Source organism: Protopterus annectens, chromosome 8.part0 (genome assembly GCF_019279795.1).
Source record: "Protopterus annectens isolate FY-2018-M chromosome 8.part0, PAN1.0, whole genome shotgun sequence".
NCBI classification, from domain to species: Eukaryota; Metazoa; Chordata; order Ceratodontiformes; family Protopteridae; genus Protopterus; species Protopterus annectens.
In genome coordinates, this window is record NC_056741.1 from 1,118,954,256 (window position 1) to 1,118,974,172 (window position 19,917).

Sequence of the window (19,917 nt, forward strand, 5' to 3'; positions counted from 1 at the left end):
TCATGTAGTAGCTTCCTCCTTCTATTGTATAGTTTGTTTATGGCTGGGGTCCACCAGACAGGACGTCTGCCTTTGGAGGATTGGGTCTTGGTTTTATTTGGGATTGCATGATCCATGCATTCCTGAAGGTGTTCATAGAATGCGTTTATAAAGGATTCTGCGGTCTGGGCCGTATTTTCCACAGGCCCGGGCTCTTTCTAGGTTTTCGCCTCCGTTTTGAGGCGTGTGACATTCTCTTTAGAGAAGTTTTTCACTGTGGTTTTCTGGGCCGGGGTGGGGTCGGGATGTGAATATCCAGTGAGATTAGTTTATGGTCTGATCTTACCAGTGAGGGATACACTTCTGCTCTGGAGCATAGTGTCCCCATGTTGGTGATGATCAGGTCCAGTATATTTTCCCCTCTTGTGGGAGTGGTAACAAGTTGTTCCATAGCATTTGAGTTTATAAATTCTAGGAACCTTTGGGCTAGGGTGTTGGAGCTAGAGTAATGCTCCCAGTCTATGTTTGGGTAGTTGAAGTCACCCAATATAATGGTGTTTGGAGAGACCTTCATATTTTCCAGTATTCTCAGGAAGGCCAAGTGGGGTTCCTGTGTTTGGGAGGGTGGTCTGTAGCAGGCTATAAACTGGAAGGCAGTTTTACCCACAGTTAGTTGCACATGGATAGTCTCTGATGCTTCGTGCTGTGCCACCAACCTGGAGGTGTGGGTATCTTTAACGAATATTGATACTCCCCCTCCTTTTGTGGTTTGGTCCAAGTTTTGGGGCCGAAAAGCATGGTATGAGGTATAACCTGGTAGTGCTGGGGTGCTCTCGGAGCCTTGAACCAGGTTTCTGTTACTGCACAGATATCGATGTTCTCCATGCTAAGGAGAGTTTCGAGTGCATGCATCTTGAGGTTTAGACTTCTGGCGTTGAGTAGCATTACTCTTAGTTTCTTATCCCTTGTGATACCTATGGAGGTGGGTTTGTCTTTTGAGCCTTGCCTAAAAAAGGCACTATGGGGGTAGCAAGAGCCTTTGCCAATATCCGAAAGCCCAGGGGTGCAAGCCGTCCCTAGCGAAGCATCGTGGCTTGTCGAGCATGTCATCCCAGGCTGACAATGACACCAACACTTAAGCCAATTGTTGAAATTGATCATCTTGTCTTCATATTGTGGCATCATTCTTGGTGAGGGTAAGATGCTACTCAAGTTCAGGGTCATACCGGCCTGGGCTACATGCTCAGAGAGCTCCTCTATGTCTCTTTTCATGTAGTCTAGGGAGGTACGTCTCAGGTCATTCACACCAGCATGGACAATGACTGAGTCATATTTGTACTTGCCTTGGAGTGACCTGAGTGCTTGTGTTATGTGACGGATCCTAGCGCCCGACAGGCAGCTCACCGTGACCTTCTCCTTGTTCAGCCTGGTGAGCAGGACGTCAGTGTGCCTGACGATAGAGTCACCTATTACAAGTGTATCAGGTGTGTTGTTTAGCCTTAAGGGCTGTGACTGTTCGGCACAATGGCTTTGTGAGCTGTGTGTTGCACGTGTTTTGTTTTGGGGTAGCGGTTGCTTGGGTGTCTGCTTTGGAGGTCTCTGCTGCTTAGGCAGATTTTTATTTAGAGCCTCTGAGTATGTTTTTGTGTGTTTATGTGTTTGGTTTGTTGTCGTGGTAGGTCTATGTGAGACTGGAATTGTAGTGAGTGTGGTTTCCTTCTCCTCCTGATTGGTTACGCCAGTACTGAGTTGAGAGAGCTTAGCCTCCAGTTTGGCTATATGGTTGCATCTCTCACATGTGTTGGAATTTGTTGGGAGGAGGAGAGGGTTGTCTGTGTACATGAGGCAGTTGTAACATTGCTTCAAGATTCCCAGATTCACCAGCTGGACCGGAGAGGAGATTGACAACTGACCTTTGGACATGCTAGAATAGTATTGGGAATTCCTTTATAATTGAAAAAAGGGCCAATGGGGAACAAGGTACTCAAGGGGAGTTTGTGAGGGTGTAGTGCTTTTAATTTTTTACAGTTGACTTATATAATTGCTTTAGTGAGCAAGTGCCAGGTAACTTGAATGCAATGTGCTACAGGTAACTTAAATGCAAAAACAACAAACAGTAACTTTCTTTCAAGTGAAACAAGGAAATAAGTACAGTAAGCAATGCAGATATCACTAGGGATCCACAGAAGTGCTAAAAGGCTGCGTTTTAGGTGGAATTAGCGTTTCAGGGAAATAAACAAACAAGCATACAAATAAAGCTGGATTCAGCAGGCCTGGATCTAGTCTATGCTACAGCAAACAAGGTGTACCAATTTCAGTAAGAAACAGTTAGAATATGCAGGCACTATAAGCCTCTAACCAGAAATTCCCTGCTCAGAAGGGCAGAGTCCAGCCTCTCCTCCCACACGAGTCTTTCATAAAGGCAGGGTTTCTTTACGTACCAATCCTTCGTTTGTTCCCAGAGTTGTTTGTTCTGCCACATTGAATCAGTCCATTGAGGTTCCAGTTTTCTTTCCCAGTCATAGCAATGCAGCTGAATATTGTTTCCACCAGCTGGATGTTCACAGACAGCTACGTTTTTTATTTGCAACGGACCAAAGAATTTTGGAAGTCCGACCAGTTGTTCATTTCTTTTTCCGACTCCAGATTGGGCTTACCAGTTTCTAAGGTGACATTGTCTAACTGGATTTCTAGTTGTATAGCTTTCATCTACAGTTCGGATGGCAGACCTTTACCCCACAGGATCAAGGCTCACTCTACCAGATCTCTGTCTACCTCTGCAGCCTTTCAAGCAAGCGTACCAATTGATCATATCTGTGCAGCAGCTACTTGGGCTACCCCTCACACCTTCATTACTCATAAGTTGGATTTGGCTTCTAGGGTAGAGCATCCTTTGTTTCCACAGTGCTCAGGAGTATTTTCCACAACTAGCCACCCAAGAATAAGGCGCTAGGGACGCTGTCCCATATGTAAAAAAATGAAGGTGAGATTGGACTGCCTAACATAAAGAAGTTATGTACTCACCATAACGTTCCATGTTGGTAGTCCATCTCACCCTTCATTTTTACCAACCCGCCCTCCTGCCCCCATCCTGGAAGATCTGGAGGTAATACTTTAAATTTCTTGGTTGGTGACCCTTTAGTGTTGGTTAGGGGTTTCCTTTCTGTTTCTAGCGAGCAGCAAACAAGATCTGGGGATTGTACTGGTGCACCATGGGATACCTGCTTAGCCACGAGCCAACCAGAAGTCTTCGAGCTTGAAAATCGGCCGAGTCGGAGCCAAGGATCGGCTCCGAACCCATATGTAAAAATGAAGGGTGAGATGGACTACCAACATGGAACATTATGGTGAGTACATAACTTCTTTTTTTTCAGAAAGCTTTCTTCCAAAGGTAAGCGAGATCCTAGGAAACAAATCCCATGTAAATCTGCCTCTGCCCACCCAGAATCAGCCCTTTCAGGCTAAGCCTTGTAATCTGTGACTACCTACCCCCAGGCCCATTAACTCCTTTGTCTGTCTGCCTCTCTCTCTCTCTCTCTCTCTCCTTAGAATCCAATAACCCAGGACTCTTGGGTCCAATCCATCATTCCACAAGGATATTTTATGGTGTGGAAAACTCTTCCCTCCTTCAGGGGTATTCCACAGCCTCCGAAAAAACAATTGGAATTTTTTCCAGGTCATATCCAACCTTCTTTCTCAAGGCACTATTCAGGGGGTGCCACCCTCTCAAGTTGGAAAAGGATTTTACTCCAGGATGTTACCGGTTCCCAGGAAGGATGGACCTTGGATGCCCATTCTAGTCCATTCCCATCTAAATAACTTTCTGAAAGTTCACACCTTTCATATGCTAGCATTACCCACCCTTCTTCCTCTCATACTTTCTATTGCCTCCTCACATTTTCAGTTCTGTGCTTTGCCCTTTGGTCTGTCTACTGCACCAAGGGTCCTCACGAAATGCTTAGCTAGCTCCTGTCATAGCCTACTGCAGGCTACATGGCATACAGATTTTTCCTTACCTAGATGACCTTCTTCTACAGGCCCCATCTACAGACATTCTTCAGGAAAACATCTCCTTCACTGTCTCTCTCCTGGAGAGTCTAGGGATCACAATCAACTATCAGAAATCTGGTGTGATCCCTTCCCAAGACCACATTTTTTTTGGCTGCAGGATTCAGACAGGATGCTAGCCTCCTTGCGTCCAGGAAAGCTCCTGTCCGTAACTTCCTACTTCCAGGACTTCTTGCTCCTCCAATCCCTGACTGCCGGGGAGTTTCTATGCCTCTTGGGGTTCATGGCCTCCATGATCTCCATGCTGCCTTTAGCCAAGTTACACATGAGAAAATTCCAGTGGTTCTTCAGAACAGTTTGGATGCAACACTGTCATTGGTTCATAGGTTTTTAAAAGGCTAACGACCACAAGGGCCTTTTTAAACCTAGCCATGCATCCCAAATGAATGACAAGTTCTGATACCCTTGTTAAGTAAAAGCTAGCGCCTGGGAGATGAACCATTTACTGGTTACCTGCATCCATTAGAGACACAGGTGCCAAACCAGGGATGTATTTCCCGTTTCCCATCCAATTGTCCAAGTTGCACTTCACTTGGGTTAGGGGGAAACTCTGCTTCATATGGATGGGAAGCCTATTCCATAGACAGGGTAGTCTCTGGGATGCATATCTCTCTCTCTCCAGCAGGTTCTATTTATATCACAGGCAAGGTTTTCAAGTCTTTAGAACAGGTAATTCTGGTGCCGTTTGTTTTGTGGATATGCAGGAGGTCCATCAGAGTGGGGTCTGGCAATGCCCTATATGCCAGGCATAGATCTCCCCTCAAAAGCCTGTAGGAGACAGAATACAGGGATAGGGCCTTGAGGTGGTTTGCATCCTCTGGAGTTTATCCCAGTCCTGCCTTGGAGTTAAACTGGTGGATACTTCAGGTTGCAAGGAACCCAGGTCTACCCTTACAACCACCTCTCCCCTCTCAGGAGCTGTACATGGATGCTTCAGACTTGGGAATGGGGATCAGCACTGGAATCCTGGAAGGTCAGAAAAGTCTGGTCTCCTGGCCAAACAAGGGAGCACATCAATGTAAAGGAGACAAGGGCCTTGATGTTTGCCCTCCAAATATTCAAGCCTATTCTTCTCCAGGGGTCCTAAGGTGGTTCACAGACAGTACCATGGTCCTCTTGTATGTCAACAAACAAGGAGGGACAAAGTCTTACCTCCTGTGCAGACTGGCTTTACAGGTCTGGAAGTTAGCTTTGCAGAATCCAACTCTCCCTTCAGGCTGTCTACATTCCCTCGACTCAGAATGTTGTGGCAGATCCACTCAGCAGGTCCATGACTCAATCCCATGAATGGATGTTACACAGGGATGTGTTTCTGGACATGGTTCATTGATGGAGTATAACTCAGGCAGATCTCTCTGCCTCCTCCATGAACAGACAACTTCCCAAGTTTTGTGCCAGGGTCCCACATCCCTTGGCATGGAAGGTGGACATTCTATTTTTCACTAGGAAGGGGATGTTTCTCTATCCATTCCCCCTTTCCCACTTCTCCAAAAGTTCCTGCTGAAAATCCAGCGGGAGCAACCAAAAATCATGCTGGTTGACCCCCTTAGGCCAAGACAGCATTGGTTCTCCCTTCTACATTTCGTCAAGGGCAATCACAAGTTACCCCAAGAATGGACCTACTCACACAGGACAAGAGAACTCTAGTACATCTACATATGTCGACTCTAAATCTGCCTCTGGGTGATAGGGTTTTGATTCCCTTCAGACACCTTTTTTTCTGAGGACATGCTCCAAGTTCTGTAGAAGGCCAGAAAACCCACAACTAGGAACTCCTGTGTTTCCATATGGAAGAGGTTTTCCATCTGGTGTCTCAAAAAGGGTTTACAACCAGTGTTAGGGCAGGACCACTGGGACATCCCCTACTTGTATGAGTTAATGAAGAGTGGGTTGTCTTATTCCTCAGGTAAAGCCCATCCTTCTGCTATCCCTGCATGTCTGCCTGTGTATCCCCCTTTAGTTTCCAGGTTGGAAGTTAAACCCTTCTTCAAAGGTGTCCTTCACATCAGACCACCAAGGTAACAAGTTCCTCCTCTTTGGGATCTCAATTTTGTCTTGGAGAAACTTACCCTGGCCCCCTTTGAGTCAGCAAATTCCCCTTCTCTGCAACATTGTACCTGGAAAACTGTCCTACTTCTGCCAGAAGGGTATCTGAATTATAAGCTCTGATGTTTTCCTCCCCCTTCACAGTCTTCCTTAGGGATAGGGTCTCCTTACAAACTACTCCCTCCTTTATGCCTAAGGTAGTTAATGAGTTGTCTCTCAATCAGTCTATCAACCTTCCAACCTTTTTTCCTTCTCAATCCTCCAGTGAGAGAATTCTGTACACTTTAGATGTGCATAAGCAACTCAGATGCTATTTGGACAAAAACAAACCAGTCCGTAAGTCTGAATGCCTGTTTCCTATCACCCAAGGGCACTGGGTCAACCTTTTTCCAAGCAGACCATCTCCTCTTGGATTTCAAAAGCTATTTGTTTCTGTTGTATAGCCAATGGAAAGAATCTTTCCTCTCCTGTTGGGGCAAATTCCAAGAGGGCAGTGTTTTCCTCTGGAGCTTTCTTTAAAGGGGTTGGACACTTGCTGTGTCCTGGAGGCAGCTACCTGGTCTTCTTTTCATACCTTCACTAAACACTTATAAATTAAATGTAATTTCCCAGGTCCCAGGCTGGTTTTGCCAGAGCTATTTTGCATGGCTTTGTGGAGAATGCTTCTGCTTCTCTGCCCATTTATTCCTCTGCATGGGCTTTGGTACTCTCCCTCATGTTATAAATACTGCAGCATACGAATAGAAAGACATAGAATAGTTGTGTAAAATCTTACAGTATTCAGATGTCCTTCTCTTCAATATGCTGCAGTATTATTTCCCCCCTGCCTTCCCCCTGATGCTTGCCTGGCTTCTGGTGGCATGTTTTCGTCACCTAAGATCAGGCTGATGCTTTTTGTGGCATTTAGTTCTGAGGATGGTATGTGCGGACATCCACTTTATACCTCACATCTCTTTATGGCCGACGTACATTTGCTGATGTGTGGCCTCACATACCTCACAGTAGCAATAGACTTTTGTATACTGGTTGGACATACGAGTCAGCTGGTGGCGGACTCCTTCATGTTATGAATACTGCAGCATATAGAAGAGAAGGACATCTATGGTTATGGTAAGATTTTACACAACTGTTCTTTCAGAGCCTTGCCCTTTGGTCTCACCACAGCCTCCAGGGTGTGTGTTTACCATATGTATTGCAGTGGTGTCAGCTCACTTGAGACTGCTGGGATTCCGAGTGTTTCCATACCTAGACAACTAGTTCCTCAGCATCCCAACTAAGCATCTCTTAGAGGAATCCAGGGAATACTCGCTCCAATTATGTCAGTCGCTAGGGATCTCAGTCAGCATCTGCAAATCTCATCTTCAGCCTGTTCAGAGCATGGAGCTCATAGGTGCTTAGTTAAACACAGTCTGATAGCTTCTCTTCCACCTGATAGTGTAAGGATAATCAGGCACCAGGTGGAGCAAATTATTACACACCCTTCTCCCCCAGCTAGACTTGTTCTTCTGGCCCTAGGGTCAATGGCAGCTGCCATAACCTTAGTTCCTATGTCCAAGTTTTATATGTACATTCTTCAGTGGACCCTCACTGTTCAGTGGTTGATTTTTCATCATCTCTTATTCTTTCTGATCAAACTCACTCGAGTTTGCAAAGATCATCTACGTTTGTGGCTTCAGTTAGATGAAGTTTTCATAAGCCATCTTTTTGTACTTTTGCCCCCAGTAGGCACTGTAACCACAGACACCTCCCAGCTGGGGTGGGGAAGCGTTTCTTGTGACAAATGATGCAAGGCACATAGTCCCTAGAAGAGACCAGGATGAAAGCAGTCCTAACACTGCAGGCCTTTCACGACATTCTTTCTCTTGGGACGATTGCGATACAAACTAACTACATGTCTGTGGTTGGGTACATCAGCAAATGGGGAGTGACCCGTTTTTACCCCCATTGTCAAGAAGCAGTGAGAGAATGGCAGTGGACAATCTCCTCCAACTGCTTTCTTATGACAACGCACATACCGGGGAAGTCCAGTGTTCTAGTGAACAAACTCAGCAGGTCCTTTGTGATGTCTCACAAGTGGTCTGTCAGTCAAGCTGTTGTGGAGAAGATTTTCTGTTGTTGGCACCAACCTTGCTCTGACCTCTTTGCCTCTACTCACAACAGCAAGTTCTTTGCCCTAATCCCCCCCCTCCCCCAGTGTGAGTCACCGAGCGATGCTGTAGTTCACATTTGGCTTTTCAATCTCCTTTATGCTTATCCCCTGATACCTCTAATCTCTAAATTCTTACAGAAAGTTCTTTGGTTGAAGAGCAGTTATCCTCGTTGGCCTCAAGTATGGTTCCCCTTCCTTTGGTCTCTTCTTCATTATCCTTCTTGGATACTGGACCCCAGTCCAGAGCTGCTTTCGCACCACTCCAGAATGGATCATCTGGGCATTCCAGGCCTCAAGTTGACCACATGGTTTCTCCAATTCCACTGATAGCTAGACAGCCGAGGCTTTCCTCCGCAGTCCAACAGATGCTTCTGTCTTCTCACAAGGTCTGTACAAGGAAGATTTGCAAAAGTAAATGGAAAAGATTCACTAGTTGGGCTGTACAGAGGGGACTGGACCCCTTTACTGCTCCTGTCTCTGCAGTCCTATAATTAATTTTTAGCATTTATTTTTCAAGAAGGAGCTAGTTTTTCTACTATCAAAGTGCAGTTGGCAGCCATATGTAATTTTCACTCGGAAGAAAATACTTCCTTATTGGCTTCTTCAAAGTTGTGCAAGGTCTTTCACAAAGGTAATTTCTTGCTTAGCGCACAGTGAAGGACCAGTCACCCTACCCCTACCCCACCCAGGGATTTGACACTCCTGCTGCAAGGTTTAACTCAGAAGCCCTTTGAACAATCAGCTAAGTCTGAGTTAAAATTTTTGTCATGAAAAATAGCTTTTGTGGTAGCTATTACATCTGTAAGATGAGTTTCTGAACTTCAGGCTCTCTCTCAAATCTCTTTATCTTATTTTTCACAAAGATAGGGTTACCTTACAAACCAGTCCCTCTTTTTTACTTAAAGTACCCTCTGAAACAAATATTAATCAAGCCATTAATTTTCCTGCTTTCTTTAACAACTTTGCTAACAAAGGAGAGTACATGCTGCATGTTTTTAATGTATGTAGGCAACTATATTTTTATTTCCACAAAACAAAAGATTTCAGGAAGTCAGAACAAATGTTTGTTTCCTTCTCCCAGAACAAATTGGGATCACCAGTTTCTAAAATTACCCTGGCCAAATGGATTACTGATTGCATTTCCTTTGTTTACAGTCAGCCGGGTCTGTGTCTACCCAGATCTCCTAAATCACATTCCACTAGGTCCATGGCTACCTCTTCCACCTTTTGGTCTAGAACTTTTATTGATGAAATTTGCACAGCAGCTGCTGGTATAATACTCATACCTTTATTTCTCATTATAAATTGGATTTGACTTCCAGGAGGAAAATTGCCTTTAGTTCTGTAGTACTCCAGAATATCCTTCCATGGGGGCCACCCAAGGTTCACATATCTGGGGGACTCTGTCCCAGTTGTTAAGGAAATTAATGAAAAGGACAACATCAGATATTAAAGTTATGAACTCACCATAACTATGCATCTGTGCTGTCCATTTTCATTCCGAACTCCCCACCCTCCATCACCCTTTCTTTCATCTCCTCTAGTGACATTGCAGTTATTGTGGAACTTCTGTTCCAGGTTTGAGCCCCAGCTCTACTGCTTCTATTCCTTTAGACTAATTATTCCTAGGGCTTATAAGGCAACAAACTCAATCTGAGGCATAGCCGGTTGACTGGGACATTATGGGTAGAAGGAAGAGTTTGTGAATTGGGTCCAATAGTCTTGTAGATGCGTCCGAGTTAACTCCGAGGTCAGATCTGATGCCCAGTTGTTGAGTAAGAATGAAAATGGGCAACATAGATGCATAGTTATGTTAACTACATAACTTTAATTAAACAAGGCAGAGCTGGGGCCAGCCTAGATGCCATTATACTTGTGAAGATTTTATAGTACTGATTCAAAGTAGAAGTTGGACACTAAGAAGATGGATTCATCTCATTCTTGCTGTTATTAATAATCACTAATATCATTATTTGATTTCCCAGATCCTGTCCATACACTGAAACAGTATGACTGGTGCCTGTGGCACCCTCTAGTGACAACAACAACCCCATCTCCTTACCCATACTCCCCTGCTTCTGCTGTATTCTCATGATCTCCTTACCACCATTAAAACAACACAATTTCCAAGCAGCGTGAGTGATCAGGGATTGTCTAGTACTATATTGTACAGCTAAGTTGAACTTTTTTGTCTTACAAACAATGAAAAATAAAAGGCAGCTGTTGCAAGACAAAAGCGACGCTTGGTAGATGGTAAATTCTTTATAAGCAGAAAACTCCAAATCCAGAAAAAATACAGACAATGTTCATCCAAGATAAAGCAGTGCAAGCAAACACAGCAGTATTAAGCGCTTTCGTCTGGTAGATGACTTCCTCAGAATACAAAAATACTGCAATTAGCACCTGTTTAAATACATTGCTTACCCAATCCCAAATAACTGACATCATTTCCCCCATTAACAAGACTGCATATACTTAATACAAGCCAAATATAAAACAATAATACATGTAAAAAGTTTAAAACATCCCTAAACAGTGTATATAACTAAATAAAAAACATAGATTTTAATTTTAATAGAGAAGATAAAGAAATTCTATCATTTAACCCAGGAGCATGATAGGCATCAAGCCTAATTTGCCATTTGAGTTCTGCAAACTCCAAATGCTCATTCAAGGGTCCCCCACGAGGTCCCAGATGTACCTGTTCCAATATAAAGAACAGGAAGGAATGGGTAGGTTCACTTACCAAATGTTTATATAGTGCATTCTTTTCATTTTTATTCCTGATATCACATAAATGTTGATAAATCCTTAACCTTAGGGCTGTTTTAAACTTTTTACATGTATTATTGTTTTATTATTGTTTTATATTTGGAAGTGACTTTTAATGTATCGGTTGAGCAATGGCTTAAAACCGAAACTGGTTTTAATCGAGTTTCTAACTCTAGTAATAATCATGTTAACCCAGGTACATTGGATCAACAAATTTCCAGTTTTAGAGGGCTACTTCTGAAATATAAAAAATTGCAACTGGAAAATGAATATTTAACTGAGTGTACTAAAAGAGAGCAGGTGCCTAAGGGGCTCCGTTCATGGAAATTTCCCACTGGACTGGAAAAGGACTCACACCTTCATAAAGAACTCCTACAATTTTTTAACAGGCAAGGGTGTGAATTGCTTCAAATTTTGATATCTGATAGCCGTAAAATGTCATTGTTATTAAGGGAGATTAATACTTTAGATTTAAGCATTAAAAATGACTTGTTTGAAATGAAACGTAATAACTTTAATGCTGTGTTTAATCATGTTGACACTAAACTAACTGAATTAAAGACTAGGAAGGAAAGGAAATTAAGGGATAAGGTGGATTATGAGAATGGTAGAGCATATCCAGATCCACCGAGGGGACAACAAAGTTTTTCTGTTAATAACATCTCTTGTACTGAGGATAATGAAATTGAAGAGCATGCACAAAGCAATAGTGGCAATGTTTCCCCTTTAGAGCAACCTCCTTTACGGAGGTCGGAGAGGTTACAGAACCAGAGACAGGGGAGGCAGGATTACTACAGGAATGGCAACAACCCTGGGATGGGTTCCTGGAGGGGGAGATGGGGTTCATACAGGAGATAAACCCTGACATCAATTTTGACAACGATAATAATAGTGGCCTGATACTTAATGTTATTAGCAACAATAACTGTGATTTTAACATTTATAACTACAGCCAGGTCAGAGTTGACACCAGGTGGGCCGAGTTATTATCAAAGGGCTTTAATTTTGTTCCTATTAAGGAAGGGACGCTTACTGACTCTATTTTACAACTTAAATTATTTACAAGAAAACTTAATTTGGCCTTACATTTTCACGATAACAATACTAGTACTGGCCATTTGGATACACGTAGGCCTAGTATTTTTTTACCCCCATCACACCCCCTAGTACAGCTGTTTGAGAATCTATGTGAAGCTGATATCAGGAACTTATTAGTGAACAAGTATAAAAAACCTGGTCAAGCTAACTTGGACTGTGATGAGAGAAAACTTCTAAGTGAAATTTTAGAGTATCGTGACATAAGAATAATGAAACCTAATAAAGGTGGGGGCATGGTAATTATGAATGTGGTTGATTATAATAGCAAGATGATGGAACTTTTGTATAGTGATGTCTATCTTGAGGTGTCAAGAAATGAGATTAATATAGCATATCGTAATATTGACCTGGAATTGGAACAGCTATTATTAAATGGGCAAATTACCTTAGAAACCTATAATTATATGCTTATAAGCCATCCAAAAATACCCACAATTTTTGGCATGCCAAAAATTCACAAATCCTTAGAAAACCCACCATTAAGACCAATTGTGGATGCAAAAGCCTCAAAAACTTATAGTATTGCTAAGTTCATTGACAATATGACGAAAAACATTCTAGATTCACGTAGTCTTGTGATTAGGGACTCATGGGACTTTCTTACTAAAGTTAAACAGGACATGTTTTTTGATAGTAACATATTAGTCACTATTGATGTTTGTGATCTCTTTTCAGTTATTCTACATCAAATTGGCCTTGAATGGTATTATGACTATTTATGTGCCAATTCAACACTTAATCATAACACCATTCTGACTTTACGAACATGTATGGAAATAATATTAGAGAATAATTTTGTGACCTTTGAAGGGCATCTTTTTAAGCAAAAACAGGGTGTTCAATGGGTGCGTGCTGTGCTCCAGTGTTTGCCAACATTGTCTTGGCACAATGGGAGGACCTGTTTGTTACCAACTCAGAATTTAGGACTTCATGAGTATTGTATGGGCGATACCTAGATGATATAGTCCTGTTCTGGAAAGATAGTGAGGACGACCTGAAGAGGTTCTTCACCTATATTAATGGAACTACAAGTTTTCTTAAGTTTACTATGAATAGCAATGTAGAACTGCTTAATTACTTAGATGTTACCATCAAGAAAGACTTTGAACACAATTGTTTTGTTTCACAACTATATAGGAAACCTACCTATTCAAATTCACTATTGCATTATACAAGCACACCCATTGCACCAGAAAAAGCCCTAGTTAAGGGCCAATATGTAAGACTGGCCAGAATGGTGTCTGATTTTGCGGATTTTCTTAGTGAATGTGAAATATTAAAAAACATGTTTTGTAAGAGGGGGAACCCTGAAACCTTTGTCATAGATATTTTTAATGAAGTTAAGACTAAAAGAATGAATGGTCATTTTCTTGCACTACTAGGACAGGTGTCCACCAAAAGTCATAATGACTGTAAACCTTTAAATTTTGGACGGGTGCTTACTCTTACTTACACATCCAATTTTTATGACATTAAAAACATTATTTCCAAATATTGGAAAATATTTGATATTGACCCTGAATTATCAGGGAAATTTGGTATTGAACCGCAAGTGGTTTACAAAAGAGACACTTCCCTTAAAGGATTGTTTGAAAAGCAAAAATTTAACACCCACAATGGTGGTACTTTTAAGTGTGGGAGGTGTGCCCATTGCCCTTATGTTATGGACAGAGAAAAAATCAAGCTCAAAAATTTTGGATATATTTCCAGTTCAAAAAGGATGTACTGTTACAATAAAGGGGTTGTGTATTTGGCCTTGTGTAGATTCTGTGCAAGTTTCTATGTAGGTAAAACTAAGAATGCCCTAAGGTTAAGGATTTATCAACATTTATATGATATCAGGAATAAAAATGAAAAGAAAGCATTATATAAACATTTGGTTAGTGAACCTACCCATCCCTTCCTTTTCTTTATATTGGAACAGGTAGATCTGGGACCTCGTGGGAGACCCTTGAATGAGTATTTGAAGTTTGTAGAACTCAAATGGCAAATTAGGCTTGATGCCTATCATGCTCCTGGGTTAAATGATAGAATTTCTTTATCTTCTCTATTGAAATTAAAATCTATGTTTTTTATTTAGCTATATACACTGTTTAGGGATGTTTTAAACTTTTTACATGTATTATTGTTTTATATTTGGCTTGTATTAAGTATATGCAGTCTTGTTAATGGGGGAAATGATGTCAGTTATTTGTGATTGGGTAAGCAATGTATTTAAACAGGTGCTAATTGCAGTATTTTTGTATTCTGAGGAAGTCATCTACCAGACGAAAGCGCTTAATACTGCTGTGTTTGCTTGCACTGCTTTATCTTGGATGAACATTGTCTGTATTTTTTCTGGATTTGGAGTTTTCTGCTTATAAAGGATTTACCATCTACCAAGCGTCGCTTTTGTCTTGCAACAGCTGCCTTTTATTTTTGATTGAACTTTTTTGTCTACGTTGCATTACATTTGCATAGTTTTTGATTATTTGGTATTTTGAATGCTTTTCTGGCATTTTGTACACGCTCTTTTCCTCCCTTGCTATTTTTTTCTCATCCCTCTCCCTTTACAGCCATATCCTGGACAGTGGCCCAACTTTGGACTGAAACCTTTGAGTAAACTTTCCTGGTGGTATCATAGATGATTGTAGGACAAATTGGGTGTTTTGTATTTGTTTTCCTTAAGAGAGTACCATTGGCTTCTAGAGGTTGATTACTTGTGGTTTGTTGGCAGCTAACAAATGGATAAGGTCAAACCAATTTAAAGTCTTAAGACTTACAGACATAAAATTTCCCCATCAATTAGCTTCAGTTAAAATGCCTAGGGTTTCTTCCCCTTCCTTCTTGCAGAGAAACACCCAGCCTTGCCACCCTTAAGAAGTCTTCCTCCTCTCATTTACAGTAGTCTTTAGGTGCTACAGAGGACTTGACACCGAGGTGGCACATTGTCAGTTTTTCTTCTGAGAGAGAACTCTTAAGCCAATTTCATCTTTATCTCTTCTGTTTCCACACACTTCTACATTGCTCTCTCAGTAGCCCCACACATGTTGATTTAGGAAGCATGATGCTGGCCTGCTGGCCATTGCCTAGGCTTACTTTCAGTAAGGTATTGTCTCCGCTCCAACAGTTCCCACTATGGGTCGAGAGGTTTCATCTGTCACATTTCCTACCATTCCTCTTGTGGGCGTGGTTTTGGCATGCTCCGCATTGACATTGGCACCAGTTGTCATGTCAGGTAACAAGGAGCAAACAGACCTTGTCAAACCCAAACTTTTGACTTCAGCACCAGTAACATCAACACTGTATGCTTTTGTGATGTATGTTACTAGGCTTTGGAAGTCTTCACGGATTCTTTTGCACTGAGAGGGATGGATGGCATCAGTAGCTTCAATGCCTTTTCCAGTGTTGGAGCTTTAAGTGCTTGATGATTCGAGACCAAAAATCCTCAGTTTGACTTGTGCTCTGGAGTCCTGTATACCAGTGGTCGATATGGACCTGAGCATATCAGCCCCAATTCTAACTTCATTGGCACCAGTGGTTCTGCCCTGGGCACTTTGGTGGATTCCATGGTGCAAAAGGAGCTGTCTCACACCCATTGTGTTAGTGGCATTCATTCAACCCAGAGGTCCCACTGTGGTTGGGACCTTGAGTCGACTGTTGTCCAGACTAGACTGGTGGGATCCGGAGATCACTCTTCCCAAGGAAGCTCAAATGAGGACTTCCATAACAGCCCCTTGTAAGGAAGAGAAACTGAAAGAGGAAGCACTTGGACTCCTCCCTCTGTCTGTCTGGATGTTTCCCCAAAATTCACGCCCAGAGAATACTTCCTTCAGTGAAATTTTGGAAACAATGAGGCAGAGGGAATCATGGCCTACCCGACTCCATCTCTCCTGAGGAACAGAACTTAACATGAGGCATAGAATTTCTGTGTCCCAGCAACATGGATAATGCCAACCCCAGACAAACTAGTTGACATGATTTGTAGTAAAGTGCAGAAGGAGCAAGATGTAGTTGAGCCCATTCCAAAGACGCCCGACACAATTCGTTGTACCCCCAAAGACCAGCTTTACTGGAGCAATGAGCCTGTTGTTGGCACCATAGTGGTAGTTGCAGCCATCAAGACAGACATCCCAGAATATGTCTAAGCTGTCCATTCGCCTAATAAAGATTACAGGATGATGGCTAGGCTAGGGAAGTGAGTATACATGTTCCCTACTTTTGTGGTTAGGGCATTGAATTACATGGCACATATGATTCATTTTTAGAGAGAGGAGGAAAGTGTGTGCAAAAAGCATATAAAGATCTGAAGCAATTGCCAACCAAAGAACTCTGGTCTCAACTGGAGACCCAGGTTGCTACCATGACTACTGTCATCTGACAATGCATATTAAAAATAATGCTGTGAATAAGGCAGCTAGAGCATCAGGTTCTGACCAATGAGGAAACGGGCCTGGATGTGTGTCACAGACTTTGCAGATCATTTCAGAGTGGTTTTCATCAACAGCCCTGTTGACAGTATGCTGTTTGGGCAACAGGTGAGAGAGAAGCTGTCTACCTGTGAGCAAGAGGGCAAGGTGCTCACCACTGAGAGTTAGGTTTATTGTCCAAAGAAGGACCTTTCAGTGACACCAGAAAGGGGATGTGAAACCTGTGGGTTCACAAATTACAGCAGCCCCAACAATAATGGGATAGAGATTCATGGGGTAGCAGGGGGTTTCAGTCCAGACACTGCCCCAGAGGAAGAGCTGGTCCTAACATATGTGGAGAAAGGAATCTTTTTGAGGGGTTTTCTCCTGTGATCCCTGAAGATTTGCCCAACTGTCCCCCTATGGAGACAGTCGGGGTCCATCTCTCCATCACAACCTGCACTTGGGTAAGAAGAATCCTATCCAGAGGCTACTTCATTCCCTTTTTCTGCAACACCTCCAATTCAGTTTTCCCAACCCACATCTGTACTACCCAGACAAAGGGAAGCAGCTTTAAAGGAGGTTCACATCCTCCTCAAAAAGAGATCACTTGATTCTTTTTAGTACCCAAAAAGACCAGGAATCTCAATCCAGTTCTCAATCTGTCGGCTCAACTGCTTTTTAAAGGAGTCCTTCAGATAGTATCTTCACAGACAATGGGTGTTCACCAAATATTTGGTTCCGGTCTCAGCACACATGCAACTTCTAGAAGAATATTCTGCTGTACTTAGATAATTTGCTGTTGGCATCTCCATCTGTGGATCAGCTTGTACAAGCAAGACATTTGTGCCACATCTATGCCTGTCTTTGGGGATAACCATGAGTATAGACTGGTCCCAGCTGGAGCTCTCACAGGATCTTACCTTCATAAGTTGGCTGGATACACAAAAGACAGATAGCAGTTATGTCAAAGGAGAGGATCTCCTCCTTAATTTCCTAGCTGTTGTGCCGCCTTCAACAAAATCAGCCACTAGCAGCTCATGTACTCAAGTTTTTGGTCCAATAGCCATGTCAGTAGAGATGTTTCCTAGTGCCACACGCAGCATGAGGATTTTACAGTAAGCACTTACAATGGAATGGGACCCATCCTCGCAGCCAGTGTACCACAAGATCAGATTATCTAAGTCAGACAGAGCCTCACTTGGTGAATGAATTCATGCAGTATGTCCATCAGATCTCCCTTCCCTAAACCAGTACCATTTGCACTGGTTACTATAGACGTGTCTGCTATCGGCACTTTTCGGACAAGACTGTACAATGTTAATGGATTTCACCTGAGGCCTGTCTGCACAGAAAAATACTTAAGATTAGTTCAGCCCTCCTAGAATTGCTGACATTTCAGGATGAGCTCCCTCCAGGTACAGTTGCCATACAATCGAGCAATGTGGCAAGTAGGAACATGGTCTTACCCCTTGTGCAGTAAAGCAATGAGATTATGGGAATGGACTCTAGCCTCGCAATTCTTACTAATAATAGTGCACATACAAACATGATTGTGGACAATCTGAGCAGGCAGATTCTGCTACTTCACAAAGGGTCTGCCAACAGCAGAGTAGCATGCAGCATATTCACGAAGTCGGGAATATTTTTGCTTCACTATTCTAATGTCTTCTCTTCTTCAGCATAGTTCCCCAAGAAGGACAGACACCCAAAGATGCATTCTCCCACAATTGATCCCCAGGACTCCTCTACGCCTATCCCCCTGTTACCAAGACCATTACAAAAAGCCAAGGCTTGCATTGCTTACCTCATTCTCATAACCTTGTTTATGTCTGGCCAGACTTAGTTCACCATGCTGTAAGCTAACTGGAAGAAGACACCCATTCGTCTCCCACAGAAATCAGCTGTGATAAATCACCTGTTCAGACAACCTCATCTGGATATTCATTCTCTTCAGCTAACTTCTTGGTTTCGCCAGTTCCAATAATGGCCAGGAACTTTCAGTTCTCTCAAGAAGTTGTTGAGATGCTTATGGCGGCTTGGAAAAAACCCAGGCAGGAGGGTTTATAAAGGTAATGGAAGAAATTCTCTGAGTTTGCTTGCCATCATCATCAGCCCCTTTTTTCTCTTTCTACTTGGGGTCGGGGTATGGTCTCAAATGTCACCATCTTTCTGTCCAGTGCCACTCTATCTTCTTGGCAATCATGCCTAACTTTCACAGGTGTCTTCCCACACAATCCTTCCATCTGTGTGCTTGGGTGCTCTCATTTCTTCTTTCCTTCTTCATACCTGTCCCAAATCTTCTTAGCCAGGCTATCTCCTTTTCTGCATGTGCCCAAATCACTTTAATCTGTTCTCTTTAACTGTCCATTAAATTGAGGCTACTTTGACTTCTGCTCTGTTGTCATCATTTCCTTTATCTGTCCATCAGTGTGCATCGTACTACTGATCTCAAGCACTTCATCTCCATTATCTCTAGCTTCCTCAAATGCTCTGCCTTTGCTGCCCAGGGTTCTGTACCATACAGTGGTGTACCGGTTACACTACTGTTTTGTACACCTTAATTTTCAGTTTCTTTGGTATTCGTCTATTATACACTACCCCTGATCTACTGTGCCAGCTGGCTGCAGCTCCTCTGATTCTAGCTTTGACCTTCTTATTCAGACTTCCCTTCTCTTCAACCATCCCCCCCAAGTGCTTAAAGCTGTTAACCGGTTTCACTGTTTTCTATTCTATCTCAGCTCTTACTTCTGATTTTCCCCATTTGCTGCCATTACAAGTTCCTTATCTGTACTGTTTCATCCCGTATGCCTTCAGTTTTGCATTTCATTCCCCTGTCCTTCATTGAAGTTCTTGCTCAGTCTCCCTATAATGCCACATTGTCTGTATATAGACTTTGTTGATCTGTCCCCTCCAACCTGATTGCTATTGTAGTCCATGAACAGCAGTGGGCTCAGAGCTGAACCCTGATGCACACCCACTGCAACTGAGAAATCCCTCTGTAAGATTGAGCACTATTTGTACTTGTCATTGGGTTCTTGTACATAGCCTACAGTAATCTTACCAATGTTTCTGGAACTTCAAACCAACAAAGGACTGCATAAATCATTTTTCTTGGGACCTTATATTCTTTCTCCAAGTCTAGGAATACGTAGTACTGCAAACATCAGATCAGTTGTGTTGCATCCTGATCTGAATCTGAAATTCTCATCTCCCATCCTGCTTTCTAATACTCTTATTAATTTGTCAATCACCCTGTTCAGAACTTTCATGCAGTGTTACAGGAGTTTGACACACCTGTACTGCCCACAGTTGTGGATGTCTCCTTTGTTTTTGTACACTGGCACTGGTATGCTTATTTTCCAGTCATCTGGGATACGCCTTTCTCTCCATACTGCTTTGAGTATCCTCAGGAGC

General features: G+C 42.6%; 1 protein-coding gene across 1 annotated transcript in view; it reads left to right on the forward strand.

Moving 5' to 3' along the window:
- ATP8B2 (ATPase phospholipid transporting 8B2) overlaps window positions 1-19,917 on the forward strand; it is a gene marked incomplete in the record, with an annotated part of 2,601,455 nt that overhangs the window by 1,768,122 nt on the left and 813,416 nt on the right.